The 528-nt window shown below is 36.7% G+C and overlaps 1 long non-coding RNA gene across 1 annotated transcript in view; it reads left to right on the plus strand.

Moving 5' to 3' along the window:
- Positions 1 to 528, plus strand: part of LOC119592842 — a 1,026-nt gene continuing 498 nt past the window's right edge. The window contains exon 1 of the long non-coding RNA XR_005230480.1: positions 1 to 98. This is a non-coding gene — a long non-coding RNA (uncharacterized LOC119592842). The remainder of the gene's footprint in view (positions 99 to 528) is intronic.

Below are 528 nucleotides of genomic sequence, written 5' to 3' on the forward strand. Positions count from 1 at the left end.
CCTGCTTTTCTTTGCACACAGGCAAGACTGGTAAAAAGGAGTCCTCAGTATCACACAATAAGGAACAGTCGACCATGCAGCCGTGCCAGTATTGCGAGGTAAGAAAACACCCCTTCAATGTAAAACAAAGAAGAAAAAAGGAAATAAGAATTGTAGTGAAGGAATGTGTACAAACAGGTCATTACCTAGTACGTGCGCTAAAAAGTCATGGAAATAACCTTCATTTTATTGTATTATTCACTTCAGTATGTACAATTTTTTTCTTTTTGTGTCCCTGTTTGGTTATCCTGTCCCACGCTGAGGTTTCGACTCATTACTTAAAGATATGAAAGGGATTTTCTACGTAAACTCATTTCACTATATTTACTTATCTTTCTTAGTTCAGTCTGTGTTGCATCCACCGTTATAAGTTCAGTCTACCTGTAGTTAATACATTTATTTTTATATTCCAGGCTGGCTTATCGTTAGGTCGTATTACATTATATTTCAGTTGCATATGCACATGCACATACGCATACATACACGCAT

Source organism: Penaeus monodon, chromosome 31 (assembly GCF_015228065.2).
Source record: "Penaeus monodon isolate SGIC_2016 chromosome 31, NSTDA_Pmon_1, whole genome shotgun sequence".
Lineage (NCBI taxonomy): Eukaryota > Metazoa > Arthropoda > Malacostraca > Decapoda > Penaeidae > Penaeus > Penaeus monodon.